At 45.9% G+C, this 16,764-nt stretch overlaps 1 long non-coding RNA gene across 1 annotated transcript; it reads right to left on the minus strand.

The window, feature by feature from the left end:
- Window positions 1–325: 325 nt before the first annotated feature.
- LOC148686912 (uncharacterized) lies at window positions 326–16,238 on the minus strand. Its single transcript, XR_015948586.1, has 3 exons — window positions 16,119–16,238; window positions 3,764–3,978; window positions 326–3,166 (listed from the first exon to the last, which is right to left on the minus strand). It is a non-coding gene; the product is annotated as an uncharacterized LOC148686912 (long non-coding RNA).
- Between the last annotated feature and the right edge of the window lie 526 nt (window positions 16,239–16,764).

Below are 16,764 nucleotides of genomic sequence, written 5' to 3' on the forward strand. Positions count from 1 at the left end.
CATATGGATGTTTGTGTCTCAGATGTTTGCCTTGGCTTTTCCAGTTGTATTGGGTTTTTTTTTTGGGGGGGGGTCACTTGTTCTATCTGAGCAGATCCGCTCAGCTCTCTCTTTCTCCCAGCTAGTTACCACAGATTGACTGGGGGAAAACTTGCATTGGTGTCTAGCAGGGCTGGGGAAGAAGTTCCATTCACTTCACATTTTTTAAAATAATCATTTTTATCCGTTTTACATATAATCACATTGTGTAACATCATATCCTCTTATTAAATCTCTTTGGCTCAACTGAGCCTGACGACTTTCCTCCCTCCCGCCTGATGGTTTACAAAATTAAATTTTCCTTCTTTGCATTTCCTATTTGTGTTATATCATTACCTAAAACATTAAATTACTCAACCTGAATAGGTAGCAATTTCATCTTACAAATCTTCAGATAACCCTGCTAGTGATGTTAATTGCTTACAGTTGTCTTTCAAGTATAGTATAAATTTATTCCAGTCTTTTTGGAACTCTTGGTCTCGCTGGTTCCGGATTCTTCCCGTCAGTTCCGCCAGTTCTGCAAAGTCCATCATTTTCATCTGCCACTCTTCTTTTGTTGGTACTTCATGTTGTTTTCATTTTTGGGCTAGCAACATTCACTTCACATTTAAAGGCGAACCTAATTCACACTTACTGAAACAATACGCAAGCCAAACTGAATTTTGCAGTGCTCTTCTCCAGGCAAGCAATATGTAGAAAAACACAGTGCAGGTAAAAATGCATTTGCTAGTGAAAACAACATACACACATGCTCAAATCAAATTTTATTAAACGGTCACAGACCAATTTGACTCATGCAACGAGTCAGCAGAGCATAACATAGAAAGATACAGGGGACAATTTCAACGCAAATAAAACAACAACAATGCTTTAAAGTTAAAAAACATAAATGATATTAAGTGTTAGCATTCCCCTGCAAATTGCCATTGAGAAGCTCTTGTTTCTTATGTCTAATAGCAGATACACAAAATTTAGCAACATTGGTCGTAATTTCGGGGTCTTTATCTTCTACCAATACACACATGCTTTAGAGCAGGGGAAATTGCTTTGCAAAATTGTGCACATTATGCAAACACCATATAAAAATGTGGCTATTAGGAGAAATCAGCGCTAAAGTACTGGTGAAATTTTGCGAGATTTTTTTTTTTTAATTGCAAACTGATGTGGAAATGTGGGAAATGGTACTTCAGACTGGAAAAATGAGAAACTGAGAGAAATCAAAATTGACAAATTTGCCCATGTCTGGCTTCAAGTTGTGTCAGATGGTATGTGATCACCACACATGATAGCCATGTTCAAATATATGAAAGGATGTCATATGGAGGAGGGAGAAAGATTGTTTTCTGCTGCTCCAGAGAAGTGGACACGGAGCAATGGATTCAAACTTCAAGAAAGAAGATTCCACCTAAACATTAGGAAGAACTTCCTGACAGTAAGAGCTGTTCGACAGTGGAATTTGCTACCAAGGAGTGTGGTGGAGTCTCCTTCTTTGGAGGTCTTTAAGCAGAGGCTTGACAGGCATCTGTCAGGAATGCTTTGATGGTGTTTCCTGCTTGGCAGGGGGTTGGACTGGATGGCCCTTGTGGTCTCTTCCAACTCTATGATTCTATGATTCTACCACACAATTTACTTAAACTAGTTTAATAACCATTACCTCTCAGCAGGGAGCTCTTGGAGCTGTAGTTTGTGACAGGAACAGGGAATTCACATAACCTGGTCCATTGCCATACTATAATTACCAGAATTCTTTGGGGGAAATCATAGCAGTTTGATTGGTGTAGAACTGCAACAGGTTCTTAGCGTAGCTACGCCAGAATTCTCTTACTTGCAGCACTAAAGTGTCTGGCTATGGAACCTCGCAGCATGAACACATACCTTCTAGCATTTCATAGGCGGTGGTAAGGATACCCTTGTACATTTATATCATTCCTTTTCTACGACCAAGAGGTGCTGCCTGAGAGCCCTGTCCCTAGTTGCTGAAGAATATTTTCAGCAAGGGACTGTCCTACATTGCATCTGAGTAAGGTGCACTAATAAACACAAGACATTGGTACATTTAGGTTATTTTAGACTCTGGGTTTAACGGTATTACAGAGCCTGTTCCACCTCCCCCACTCTTTAGATGCTTACTGGGAGCATGAGGTACAAAAAGGGTTATGTGTATGCCCCCCCAAAGGGCCAGTCGCTATTCACTTGTGACATTTCCCAAGTTATCCAGCTAAATGTTAGGTAGTGCTTATGAAAATTGGCTTTGACTGTCCACATGCTTGATCCAGTCTCCTCCTCCTGTGTCTCTTAGATGGGCCGGCAGGCAGTGGGCCTGCACATAAAATTTGATATTAACAGATGGGAGTCTTCTTGTCATGTGTCCATGAAAGCCAATGAGCAGGCCCAGTGTGGTGTAGTGGCTGGAGTGCTGGAGACCAGGATTCACACCACCACTTGGCCATGAAGCTCACTGGGTGACCATCTCTCAGCCAAACCTAACCCACAGGCTTATTTTGAGCATAAAACTGGAAGAGGGAGATTCACGTTTGCCCCCTTAAACAACAACAACTTCCGTATATAAATGAGCTACTTCTGCACCATATGTCATCTATTTCTGGTTGGGGAAAAGGTATTGAATATATCTGTCTCACTATCATACACATATGACTCAGTAGTGGTAAACACAGGAAATGGTAAATATCCTCCAGTTCCCGGTGTACTCAGTTTCAAGAACCCCTTTACACATTGTATTTTAGTGCATGTATGGCTAAAGCTGAGTGAACATGTTTACAAATATGTTCATGACACTCAGGTCTGCTTGGCAAAGAGCAGCGGCCAGCAGCGGCCTGAGCTCCTGGGTCTAATATACATTTGGTGACAAACCTGTGTTTCCTGCTTTTATGGTGTGCTATCTCTCTCTCTCTCGCCTCCCCCCCCCCCCGTTTCCTGAAGCCGTTTCGCATTTGTTACTGGATTGTAGGTTAAAAGTTGCTTCTGCTCTTTGGTGCCCTGAAACGCTGCTGGTGGAAGCACAACATGGGGTCGTGTGAACTCCAAGAGCCAAGCAGGAAGGGCTGATGGATAGAGACCAGACAAAGGAGGTACCACGACCCTCCACATTCAGGCTTTGCAGCCCTGCCTGGTAAAAAAAAAAAGGAAAGGAAAACGATAATCTTTCATATGAAATACATGCACTGCTGCCAAATGCAGATCACAATGCCTGTTTGTATTTAGCTGGAGCGGTTATGTTGCTTCTTATATAAGGATGAAAAAACTGTAAGAGCTGCCAGGAGACCTGTAGCTATAGTGTACACAAAAATAGCTAATTCATTCTTCACCAGTACTTTGGTTCACAAGGCCGGCCCTACCATTAGTCAGTGTATGAGGCAGTTGCCTGAGGCGGGCTCCTCCCTAACCAATTGCCCCAAGCCCCCTGGCCATTTCCCTCTGTTGGAGATCAGAGCTGGCTGCGCCTCACAGCCTCTCACAGCTGTCCTGCTGCTCTCAGCTGCAATGGAGGACACAGCGCTGTCCCTGTTGAACTTCTAATCCAGACTGATGGGAGAATCTTTTCTTTTGCCTTAGACAGCCAAATGTTTTGGGCCAGCCCTGATGAGTTCAATAAACTCTCCCCGTGATCTTGTTTCCATAAGCATTTTCTTGTGCATTTTCTAGATCTGTACATTAACACGGCCACCTTCCTCCCTCCCTCAGTTTGGCCCTCGTTCCACGTTACCTCTCACGCCGAAGTTTCTTCCTTGCGGAAGTATGGATAGAGTAACTATCCGCACTGCTGCCGCTGCCGTTTTGTTTGTGCTCAGGGCACAATGAAGAGGGTCATTTCATTCATTCCAGAAAGGCTCTCCGGACACACAGAGGCCGCGTTGTGCTGAAGTGAAAGGCATCTTTGAAGGAGCGTGTCATCTGCCCCCACTTGGCCTTGCTGTAGGACTGGAATCAAAATACCAACTCAGACTTTGCAGCACGATTCATTCAAGCCACTCTGGACAGCTCTCACAGCGCTCCCTTCCCCAAAAGAATGCCTGAACTTTCCCAAAGGCAACAGACTAATTTCCCCTGACCCTCTCCTTGTGCTATGGCCCTCCCACCCGAGGCTGAAGATACTCTGGAAAGCCAGATAAATGAGGCCTGTAGCTGCTGAAATGTGATTGTGAAACAATGTCAGTTATGATTTCGGGGGGGGGGGGGAACCATGTTTACCTGTTAGCAGCGTATAATAACAGCATAGAAACCTGCTCTATATTGAGTCAGACCATTGGTCCATCTGGCGCAAAACTGTTGACTGACCGGCAGCGCCTCCCCAGGATTTCAGACAGGATTCCCTCCCAGCCTTAGCTGGAAATGTCAGGCGTTGAACCTGGTAAAACAGATGCTCTACCACTGCTCTACACAAATCAACACATCGTCCTGTGGCACCTTAGAGACTGACAGCTTTGCTGTGGCATGAGCTGCCATAGGCAACCATTGAAGGGGACCCTGTGTGGTTTGAATCCTTGCTCAGCTGTGCTGCTCAGTGGGCGGCCTTGACTCATTCCCTCTCATCCTGACTTGTCTCACAGGTTTGCTATGAGGGGAAACCTTCCCCACTGGAGTAACCAGGGCTTTTTCCCCAGCTGGAACTGAGTTTTGGCACCTCTCAGGTGGACGCCATTATAAGAGAATGAGGGAGGCGTTCATGGTGAGTTCCAGCACCTCTTTTTCTAGAAAAACAGCACTGGGAATATCCCTAGGTTAAGCAACTTGAACTGCTGGGAGGCTGTTGTTGTTTAGTCATTTAGTCGTGTCCGACTCTTCGTGACCCCATGGACCATAGCACGCCAGGCACTCCAGTCTTCCACTGCCACCCGCAGTTTGGTCAGACTCATGTTGGTGGCTTCAAGAACACTGTCCAACCATCTCATCCTCTGCCGTCCCCTTCTCTTTGTGCCCTCCATCTTTCCCAACATCAGGGTCTTTTCCAGGGAGTCTTCTCTTCTCATGAGGTGGCCAAAGTATTGGAGCCTCAGCTTCACGATCTGTCCTTCCAGTGAGCACTCAGGGCTGATTTCCTTCAGAATGGATAGGTTTGATCTCGCAAGATCTCTTGGGACTCTCAAGCGTCTCCTCCTGCTGGGAGGCAGAGCATAGGAAATTTCACCAGATGCAAGCCGTCGACTGAGGAGGTGCCAGGTATATATGTGTGTTGGAGCACTGAGGGCTGTCGTGTGAACCAAAGTCACAAAGTGAGAAGAAGTAATGGATAACAGGAATCTGGATCTGGATCTGGATCCTTGGCACATAAGCCTGCCTTAAATACAGCTCTCATTTTAACTGGAGCCATATTTGTCTATAGCTTGAGAAGGACCGGTGATTGCTGCTGAAGCCGAGAGGAAGACAATTCCATTCTGTAATAAATCCCAGCCCTGCAGCCTCCTCCCATGTACTTGTCCTTTGAGATTGCTCTGTAGACATACAGCAAAGCCGGTGAGAGGCCAGCAGGGTTTTATTGGCACTTCATGGGCTTCTGTAAATAACATACTATTCCAGATCTCCTGCTATAGGAATTCTACAAAGCAGATGCCACAACTGAGAAAGCCCTCTCATGCACATGGGAGGCAAAAGAAGGCCTCTCTCATTGACCTTAGAGCCAGGGCAGCCAATGTGGTGCTTTCCAGATGCTGTTGGACTACGACTCCCATCAACCCTGATCATTGGCCATGCTGGCTAGGGCTGATGGGAACTGTAGTCCAGGTAATGGAGAGGGCCCCCCATTGGCTATCATTGCCTTAGAGGCAGAAGCAGGGGGTGTGGTGAACACCTGAATGTGGGATGCTAGAAGAAGGAAGCTTCCTTGCATGAATGGCTGTGAGCTGAATCGAGGCAGCCTGAGCCTCATTTGTGCTTGCACCCCACCCTGTCAGAGGAGTCCTCTATTTGGAAGACGGCTTACAGATAAAATCTGATTCAAAGATAAAGAACCTTATGAGAGGAGGGCAGAAGGGGCCTTGAAGTTGTCTAACAACAACAGCCCCCAGTCAGCCACACACCCAGGTCACAGTCTTCCCCACCATGGTGAGATGTATCGAGGGTTTCTTTGAATTATAATCATTATTTCTAAAATTGCATTTTTGCATAAAATTAGCATAGCAGTTACCCTTTTTAAGAGACATAGGAATGGCCATCTCCCTCAAGACAAAAAATATGTGGTGGACGTGATAGACTTTCCCATCCATGTGCAGGTTAGCTTTCTCCCCTACTGGGATCTAAGAGGGGGGTACCTATCCCAGGATCTCTGGTGGGCAAAGACACTCCCTGGCTGGAACCGAAAGGCAGAGTGTCTTTTATTGGCTGGGGACCCTGGTACTTAAAGTCATGTCCCTGGCTCTCAGTCGGAAAGAGATTCCCCGCACATCAACAGAAGCACCTTCTCCCTCTGCTTCCATTTCCTCCACTGCCTTCGCTAAATCCAGTACCCACCACCACCCAAGGAATGGTTGAGCAGCCAAACCAGGGCTTTCTGGATGTTTCAGCTGAGCTCTTAAAATGCCCGTTGAGGCTTCTTGAAAATTCAGAGCACCCCAAAAGCCCCAAAGAGCACTTAGCGGGCGAGCTAGAGAGTGGCTGCACAAAAAATGCACATCCTTGCTTTAAACAGGTAGTGACCAGCAGCTTGACTCACACCTGGAAGGAGATGCTCACCCTTCATTGTGTCAGGGTTACGAGTGGAATTGTTGTCATTGCCCTTCATGTAGCTGGAGTACAACATCACAGCTCTGCTTCCCGCTTGCTCTGTTCAAGCGATTCTATGCTGTAACGCTGCTACAGACAGATTTTCCAGCTGCGTTAAAATTCCAGAACTTTCTTCAGTCTAATTGCGACATCCGTTTTAACCGCAACGCCGCAATTCCCTTTCACAATGCTGTAATTCTCCCTCGGAGCACTGGTGTTCAAAATGCATTGATCCACAGACGTCAGCCCTACTACGGAGACATAAACCGCGGCTTTGTGAGATAGTCAGAGATGGTCTGGCTGAAAATGCCAATGGTGGACAATATATCCTTTCTTTCCACCGAAAACAAGTCTGGTATTTTGGAGGAAGGGGAGTAGTGGGCAAAACAGTGGAATTGTTCAGATTCTGCGCGTAGATACGGTATAACCTTCTGTATGCCGACAAGAAGACCTTTTGCTCCTCAGTCCTCATGTCAGGAATAGCCTGTGCCCATCAGTTCTGATGTTAAAGTGCCTCAAACAAGGAATTGTGCTCATGAGAACAGAGTGTATCAATTTGTAATGTATACTATTTACACCATACAAAAGGTGTGCTCAGAGATTCTAAAGGTCAGTTCCGGGATGCTAATTCAGTGTCAACGATTGTAACTTTTTAATGCATGTATCCAGAGGAGAAACCTAGGCTCATTTCCCATTCAGTCATGAAGGTTACTGGGAATGGCAGGAACATTCTCAGCCTGTAACACACATAACCTGCTCTGACTCATGGGAAAAAGGAGAGTTACAAATGTAATAATCATCATAATCGTCGGCCCTAGTTAATACAGTCACCGATGAACCAAACTTCCATGAATGTGTACACATCTCTGTGTTGCTGTTTTAAAAAGTAACCGGACCCCGCTGCCTGCGGTGAGAAAACACAATTCATGGAAGGTTTTTCGAATTCTGATTGAGTGCGTCATTTCGAAGCCCGAAAATGATGTGGGGAGTAGGCCAATTCCCCAGCCGTTCTCTCACAGTTGCTACAGCGAGCTTGGGAATTAGCTCATGTAGAGCAGACTTGAGGGTTGGGAAGTGCAATCCCGGTGATGAAGGGTTGACAAGCAACCATTGGTGGTTGTAAAACAAACATGCAAAGAAGCAAACCACCACTCACAACATTGTAGTTCTCTTTTGCCATGCTGTTTCCTCTCCTCCCCACCACCTTCTGGTTTTACACTAGATGACTAAATTCCAGAAGCACAGAAATCTCCTGGTGGTAACATGCAGCCTTATACAGTCATACCTTGGGTTGAGTACACTGCGGGTTGCGTACTCGGCGGACCCAGAAGTGTGTGACCCGGAAGTGATTACTTCCGGGTTCCGCCGTGTGTGCATGCGCAGAAGCGTTCTGCGCACTTCGCGCATACGCAAAAGCGTTCTGCGCACACACAGAAGCACTCTATCGGCACTTCACGCATGCGCTAAAGCGCTGCTCGGGATGTGTACTTTTTGGGGTGCGAACGGCACCCCAAAACGGAGTGAGTACGCAACCCGAGGTACCACTGTAAAGGCCACAGTCAGAGGAAACCATACATGGGGATAGTACCCTTGTGCTCTGTTCCTCCTTGCAGGTCTCCCCACAGGCTTCTGGTTGACCACTGTCAGAAAAAAAGGATGCTGGACTCGATGGACCTTTGGTCTCATCCAGCAGAGCTCTTTTTATGTACTCACTGGCACAAGCAATGGAGAAAGGGGGCATCTCAGAGACACACTGAGAACATTGTATTGAGGCCCAACACATTTCAACTGATTCAGCCTCTTTAAGGGACATTGTAACGTATGCTATAGCTCGCGTACCTGAAAGTTAGCTTGAAAATTAGCACAAGTTGTGCTAAGCCGGGCCAGCCTCGCCAGTGCTCAGCTACAATACATAGCAGCTACACTGTGATGGCGGAAATGAATTATTGCCCGTGGTACAACTATTTTTTAGCCATATGGTTTTCCTAGGGCACCAAGTGGCTGGACTGCAGGAGGCAGACATGGCAAATCAATCAATCAATCAAAACCTTTATTGGCATCATTTTCATACATAGTCCAGCACAATCACGTCGCCAACTTAGACATGGCAAATGCAGGGCACTGCTTACTGTACACGGCTGTGATCTTTTGAGAGAAGAGGACCATATAAACAGTGATGGCCTAGGGATTTCACTGGAGGTTTGAGGCAAGAGAGGTTCTTCCGCAGCAGAGAGAAGATCTGCAAAATGTTACACAGGCTGTATGACAGAAAGGAAAGTGCCGTGTGCAAAACGTTTGGCATGAAAAGGGTTACATGAGATCCATATCTGTTCCTGCTTTTGTTCACATCCACAGATTTCATCCACATGTCTCCTAGTTTTAGAGAAACCTCTCCACCTATCCCATCAGATGTCAAAGAGATAAACAACTACCTGACATTTAGAAAACATCTGAAGGCAGCCCTGTTTAGGGAAGATATTAATGTGTGATATTTTAATGTATTTTAATCTCTGTTGGAAGCCGCCCAGAGTGGCTGGGGAAACCCAACTGGATGGGTGGGGTACAGATAATAAATTGTTGTTGTTGTTGTTGTTGTTGTAAATAACTTTTCCTTGGGATGCTGGCAGCCTCTCTCTCCTACCCTGGGGTTTCTTTTTTATAAGGAAAAAGTGTGGTATTGTGGTTAAAAAATTCCATGGGTAATTAATGCCTACATTTCCTGTATATATGTAAGCCTGAGTACCGGAACTTTCTTTTTAGGCTTGGACAACATCATGCAGTGGCAAAAGCAATCTTCTGATTAATGCAACAGGCTGGAGGTTAAGAGAAGTCCCCTCATTCTTCCATTGTAGGGCAGAGGGTCACCTGTACCTTCTCTGACACCTTGGAGATGCTTCCTTCATCTCTCTGAGCTATTTCATTGTGGGGTGTGTGTGTGTGTGTGTGTGAGAGAGAGAGAGAGAGAGAGAGAGAAAGTAACAGTCATAGAATAGAATCATAGAATCATAGAGTTGGAAGAGACCACAAGGGCCATCCAGTCCAACCCCCTGCCAAGCAGGAAACACCATCAAAGCATTCCTGGCAGATGGCTGTCAAGCCTTCGCTTAAAGACCTCCAAAGAAGGAGACTCCACCGCACTCCTTGGCAGCAAATTCCATTGTTGAACAGCTCTTACTGTCAGGAAGTTCTTCCTAATGTTTAGGTGGAATCTTCTTTCTTGAAGTTTGAATCCATTGCTCCGTGTCCGCTTCTCTGGAGCAGCAGAAAACAATCTTTCTCCCTCTTCCATATGACATTCTTTCATATATTTGAACATGGCTATCATATCACCCCTTAACCTTCTCTTCTCCAGGCTAAACATACCCAGCTCCCTAAGCCGTTCCTCATAAGGCATCATTTCCAGGCCTTTGACCATTTTGGTTGCCCTCCTCTGGACACGTTCCAGCTCGTCAGTATCCTTCTTGAACTGTGGTGCCCAGAACTGGACACAGTACTCCAGGTGAGTTCTGTCCAGACCAGAATACAGTGGTACTATTACTTCCCTTGATCTAGCTGCTATATTCCTATTTCCAGTCTTGGAAATGGTTTTGTATGCAGCGTAAAGCTGATCTGGACTTATCTGAAAAACCCAAGCGCCACCCCTTTTAGTCCAGCACACGACTTTTTGTGAGCACCGGTTGCCTCAGGCTACAGGCATGGTCTGGATTTAGTTCCTCAGAGGTACACAGCATGAAAAACTTTGGCTCTGAAGCAAGAAGGCATGATTTTTATTAAGGGCTTTATTGGCTGTGTGAGCCCTGGAGATAGGCTTGCCTGCCAGCATCCTCCAGTGGAAACCCCAGGCTGCTTCTCCCCTTCCCTCCTTTTCTTTTCTACCTTGAATAAATAAGTGCCGTCTGAAGGCTGGTGGGGATGCCAGCTGGAACGCATTCAGTTCCTTTTCAACTTGTTAGACACGCAGGACAAGTTTACAGTTTGCTAGTGTGTGATATTTACAGTTCTCCTGAAAGCCCGTCCTGCGCTCCCCTTTGGCAGATGAGGAGAAAGTCTGGGCTTTGCTGATCGAGATGAAAAGCCACTAGAAGAGGGAGGGCCCTCCATCCCCCTCTCCCTTTCGATGTCCTATAGATCCACAACAAGAGCCAGAGCCTGCACAATATTGATTGATCAGTGTGGAAGAACAAAAGCGAAGGTCACAAAAGCAGCTATTCAGTTCCTAAAGTTGCCCCTAATTGCACAGCCTCAGATCAGCACCTTCATCCAAACGTTTCGGAGCTTTGAACTGAGCTTCAAAACACCCCTTTAGAAGTAATGTGAAGCCATTAACCTGCGACTTGCCCAAGGCCAAAAAGAAAACTTCTGTACCACAGGTCAGGCTGCCTTCTGAACAATCTTGCCGCAGCCACAGATCATCTAAGTGTCCCTATTTTCCAAGGACAGTCCTGGATTTACAGAAGCCATCCTGGTTTCTGATTTGATCCCGGAGTGTCCTTCTTTTCCTTAGGACATCCCTATTTTCATTGGAGAAATGTTGGAGGGTATGGAGTTATGCGACCCCCTGAGCCAAGGAGATAAGTAGCTATATAATCTTTAGAAGACAGCTGAAGGCAGACCTGTATAGCAATTTTTTAAAAAAATGTTTAATGTTTTGTTATGTTTTATATATGTTGGAAGCTGCCTAGAGTGGCTGTGGCAACCCAGTCAGATGGGCAGGGCACAGTCATACCTCGGTTTGCGACTGATCGGTTTGTGACCGCCGCGAACCCGGAAGTGTTTACATCCAGGTTCCGCAGCGCGCGGATGCACAGAAGTGATCTGCGCAGCGCGCGCATGCGCAGATTTGCTCTGTCGGCGCTTTGCGCACGCGCAGAAGATCCCCTCGGTTTACGATGAACTCGGGGAGCGACCAGCTCCCCGGAACGAATTGCAGTCGCAAACCAAGGTATGACTGTATAAATAATAAGATGATGATGGAATAGGGCATGGGCATAGCCAGGATTTTTTTAGGGAGGCAGGCTTTATGTTAGGGAGGCAGAACCAAGTTATCTGTGACACAATTGGTCATTTAGTTAAGTGTATGTATTTACTTGATTTTTTTGGGGGGGGAAGCTGCCCCCCATCCCCCGGCTACGCCCATGAAATAGGCCATCTCTATTTTCATTGGGAAAATGAAAAAGCCCAACATATGGAAGCTGTATGGGTACCTGTGAAGGGGGACATAAATGAACTCACCCTTACTCACTAACATGCTAAATTGGCTCCCTGTAACCTGGATGGGCCTGCTACTTATTTTAAGAAAAACAGAGAGGTGATCCATTCTGAATCTCATACAATCTCTTCAGACTGCATCATCTTTTCACCAGCATGTTTCTCCTTCTCCTTCCACTTTTATCTCAATATCTAGTTGGTCCTAATAAAGACAATGTTTTACAAAGTAGATTCACTTTTCCCTCCCCAAGATCCAAATTCTGGATACTTTGACAAATCTACTATATTTTGGGTAGGTTAGAGGTTTGTCTGTTTGCCCTTAAGATACCGTAACATGGGGGTAAGCCCTGAATTCAATAGGTCTTACTTTTGAGTAGACATGGTTAGGGTTGTGCTGCCACATAGGCATTTTAAAATAGTTCTCCGCACTGCCAAGAAGGAATTGAACCTACCTGTCCACAGGAGACTAAAAGCAGTGAAGCCAGAGTACTAAGCAAACACTAAAGGGTCTGTGGTGGGTTTCAAGGCAATCTTTGTGAAGCTTACTCATGTTGACTAGACCTGGGTGTTCTTGGCCTGCGACACAAATGGCCCTTTGCACAGCCAAAAGTCTGTGGGAATGACTGGAAGTAGAAATCAAACAGAATACATCACTTATTGCGGTAGAGCCAAGATCACAGCCACCGTGGGCTATGCAGACACAACTGAGCACGATTCCCACTTGTACACCACCCCATTTAGAACCTACTGTGGGCTGATCGCAGAAGAGAACATGGGAATGATATGGCCCCAGCTAACATGGCTTACAGGAAGGGCTGCCAACCCAAAACGGGTGGCAATTTTAAGCATTCCATGGTAGTGATGCAGCAAGGCCTCCCAAGTTCTTGCTGGAGCTTTGCTGCTTTGTTGTTTGCTGCCCTGGGCTCCTTTGGGAGGAATGGCAGACGAGAAAGTTAAAAAACCACAACAACTTTGTCCATTCCTTCCTGTGCCCAACCCCAGCTGTGAGGCTTAATTAGAAGAGTAGTAGTAGTAGTAGTAGTAGTAGTAGTAGTAGTATGGATTTGATATCCTGCTTTATCACTACCCGAAGGAGTCTCAAAGCCGCTAACATTCTCCTTTCCCTTCCTCCCCCACAACAAACACTCTGTGAGGTGGGTGGGGCTGAGAGACTTCAGAGAAGTGTGACTAGCCCACGGTCACCCAGCAGCTGCATGTGGAGGAAAGGGGAAGCGAACCCAGTTCACCAGATTACGAGTCTACCACTCCTAACCACTACACCACACTGGCTCTCCAGTGTGTAGAAGAATCCAGTCTTCTACAGTTCAGACTGCCACCTCTCCCACCACCACCACCGCTGGCCAATGGAGGGCCCACCCTTTAATAGTTGAACAACAGGCAGAAATTCAACGTGCCAAGCTTCTTCTGCCTCTGTTGGCTTTCTGCCTGTGATGCAGTTGTTAAAGAAAGAGAGCCTCCATGAGGAGAAAAATAGCCAAACCTATGAATCCTTCAGGAATGATGATCAGAAGTATATTGTGACCTAGTTGCATAGTGGTCCTGAAGAAGTTTCTAATTTGAAACAGGGAGCAAATCAAATTTGTTTTTGTGCACTTGAGGTTTTTTCTCCTCTCTCTCTCTTTCCCACTCACTGCACACTCTCCCGACTTAAGATGAGACAATCTCCCACCCCTGTGGTGAAGAAAAATATATAACCTTGAAAGTCAGTGTGGTGTAGTGGTTAGAAACTGTGCTAAGACTGGGGAGAGCTAGGTTTCAAATCCCCACTTAGCCATGAAGTTCACTGAGTGACCTAGTGCAAGTAGCACTCTCCCATCAGCCTAACCTTCCTCACAGGGTTGTTGTGAGGATAACATGGAGGAGGTGGAAGAAGACTCCTGTGCATCATCTTGAGCTCCTCGGAGCAGGAGCGAGAGGCGAAATGGAAGGCAATTGCGAAAGCCTCCTCTAACCTCCCCACCCGCACCGCCAATGCGTCTTCTTTCCACACTGAAACTGAATCCAGCTCTGTGGGAGGGAATTGGTCCTGGTTTGTGCCGAGTTTCATAATGTCTTTCTTATGGCAATCTGATGCAGAACCAAACAGCTGTGGGTGCTTCAGATCCTGGCTGAGTGTGCACCGTTAATGCAAATTTAGTTTAAATGCACACACAGACATACATTTTGAAGAGAGAGAGAGAGAGAGAGAGAGAGAGAGAGAGAGAGAGAGAGAGAGAGAGAGACGGGATAAATTTAGAACCCAGCAATCCCATGTGAACAATCATGTTCTTATTGTAACCATAAGGCAGAAATATTTTCCTGTTGCTCTTACTAAACACTGTGAGATCCTTAGACAGAAAGCCTTAAGCCAACGAGCAGCCTGGGACTTTTATTAGAAACATCAGATAAATCAAGTGGCTGGGGAGACAGTGGCCTTTGGCTAGTAGAGCAAAGGGCCCATCTTGTCACTGAGCTGCTATGTGTTACAGCGCTGTCCTAAGCATGTTTATTCATGTCCTAAGGAGCGCAGAAGGGACATGGGTGGCGCTGTGGGTTAAACCACTGAGCCTAGGGCTTCCCGATCAGAAGGTCAGCAGTTTGAATCCCCGCGACGGGGTGAGCTCCCGTTGCTCGGTCCCAGCTCCTGCCAACCTAGCAGTTCGAAAGCATGTCAAAGTGCAAGTAGATAAATAGGTACCACTCCGGAGGGAAGGTAAACGGCGTTTCCGTGTGCTGCTCTGGTTCGCCAGAAGCGGCTTAGTCATGCTGGCCACATGACCCAGAAGCTGTATGCCAGCTCCCTCAGCCTATAGAGCAAGATGAGCGCCGCAACCCCAGAGTCGTCCGCGACGGGACCTAATGGTCAGGGGTCCCTTTACCTTTTAAGGAGTGCAGTGGATCTTTCTGTCTGGAATTACAGCCTTTGGCTACACCCCTAACCATGCCAACTCAGAAGGAAGTCCTACTGAGTTCAATTGCCCTTACGCCCCGGTCAGTGGGGTTAGCATTAGAACCTCTTTAGGATGACCATGTGGCCTATTTTACAGAGGGTGGTCCTCTATTTGAAGGAGATCTCTGAAAATCTATTCAGTCCAATCCCACTTTAAAGATAAGGAACCATAAGAAGGGAGAGCAGGGGTCTTGAATTTGCCCACCAACCACAGTCTGAGCAGCAGATGGGTCACCTGGCCTCAGTCTTCCTCAGAATGCATGGCTGGGGCAGCGTCAAGACTGCTGGACTTGCCCCTGGCCTCCATGTGCACAGAGCTTGTACGCAAACTTGTATAAGTCCCCCCCCCCCGATGCACACGATTCATAACCCACAATGTGGAGGAAATGAATCTGTGAATGTGGGACCCTTGAGCATGAGGAGGTGGGCAGAGGGATGGGGAGAAATTTGATTCAGTTCATGTTTAAAGGCAAGCCTACTTAGTTCACACTTCCTGAAACAATATGAAAACCAAAACACAGCCGTCTGTTGCAATCTGTTCTTCTCTGGATTTTGTAATGCAGTTCTCCAGCCAAGTAGTTTGTACAAATAATAATAATAAAATGCATATCCCATGGTTCCACTCCAGTCTTTTGAAATTCGTAGTTCTCTGAATTTTGTGATGCAGTTCTCCAGCCAAGTAATTTGTACAAGAAACAGTTCTGCAAAAATGTATATCCTAACTAATGCATGTTAATTAAAATAACATACAAATATTTTAGGGGAAAACTGCTGTGCAAAAATTGCATTAAAATGTGTACATTAGGAGAAATCCACATTCAAATGGTGTGTGTGTGTGTGTGTGTGTGTGTGTGTGTGTGTGTGTGTCGTACAAACTGATGTGAAAGTGTGAAGAACTGAACTTAAGGATGGACAAATGAAAGGCTGAAATAAACCAAGATTGACAGGTCGCTAGGCTGGGGACAGGGCCCATGGCACTTACCTCCCAATGTGGGAAAATGTACAAATTTCACATGCATTTGGAGCTGACACTGTCAAAGACGACAATGTGCAGTGAAAAACAGAAGAGTGAATAAAGTGCAGTCTCCTTTCCTTTCCATATGTCAATGCTTAAAAGAGCTCTCAATAGAAACCATTTATTTATTTATTTGCATTTGTTTAGAAACTAATAATATTGCATTATGAGCATTATTCAGCAACTCACCAGAGCTTCTGATCTCTTGGCTGCTATGGGTGTTTGTTTTTTGTTCTCAGTGATAAATTGTATTTTCCATAGGTGGAACAGAACAGCAAAGTCTGCCCAGCTCTGAGCAGTGTATTTACACAATCGCCACCTCTGTGAAGTTCTTTGAAAGATACAGGAAAGGGGTTGTGTTGTTTTTTTAAAATTTTTTAAATGGTGTTAATAACCCTTGGGGATACAGGAAATTAATCTTCCTGTTTTGCTACCCACATGTCCTCCCTGCCACCCCCACATTTCCTGTTGAGAAATAGAAATGGTTCCTCGCAGGAAGTTAAACAAGGAACTGGTGAAGGAAGTCTTTTCAAGGGCAACAGTAAAGCATTTTCTCTTTTGAACTTTGAATTTGCACACTTTCTGAAGAGAGAACACACAGGCTAACTAATATATTGGTTCAGAAGGCTTTTGTCTTGCTGGCATACTGACTCACCTCTGTTTCACCCCCCTACTGGTTTCTTTTTGGTGTTTTTTTTTTAAAGGTGCGGCCATTTGGCATAATTCAACCAGTCAAGTTGACTGTTTCTTAAACAGAGCAAACACTCTTCGTGGCCCTATACTAATATGCCTCTTTATCTCAAACAGCTTAACCTCCAAGGAAAGAAACAAGAGA

Source organism: Zootoca vivipara, chromosome 2, assembly GCF_965207765.1.
Source record: "Zootoca vivipara chromosome 2, rZooViv2.hap1.1, whole genome shotgun sequence".
NCBI lineage: Eukaryota > Metazoa > Chordata > Lepidosauria > Squamata > Lacertidae > Zootoca > Zootoca vivipara.